Genomic DNA, 288 nt, shown 5'->3' with positions numbered 1-288 from the left:
TTGACATTCACTGTCAGCAGCCGAAGGTTCGCCGCTCCCACTGGTGGCCGCATTATGAGCCCCCGCCGGCCACGGCAGCGCCGTGGCGGTTGCGGTTGCTGTTGCTGCTGTGGCGTTTGCCGCGGCGGGCGCCACCCTGGCTGGGGGGCGCGCCGCCGCTGCTGGTGCTCATGCTAGCGGCGCCTGAGCTGGCGCCGCCGGGGCGCAATGGAGCGCTGCCCAGGCTCATGAGGCTGGAGGTACTGCGGCTGCGGTGCTGGCGTTGCCGGCGGCTGGGCCCCCCGGCCC

Source organism: Chlamydomonas reinhardtii, chromosome 3 (genome assembly GCF_000002595.2).
Source record: "Chlamydomonas reinhardtii strain CC-503 cw92 mt+ chromosome 3, whole genome shotgun sequence".
NCBI lineage: Eukaryota > Viridiplantae > Chlorophyta > Chlorophyceae > Chlamydomonadales > Chlamydomonadaceae > Chlamydomonas > Chlamydomonas reinhardtii.
The sequence above is the reverse complement of the archived record's forward strand: the minus strand, read 5'-3'. Positions refer to the sequence as shown.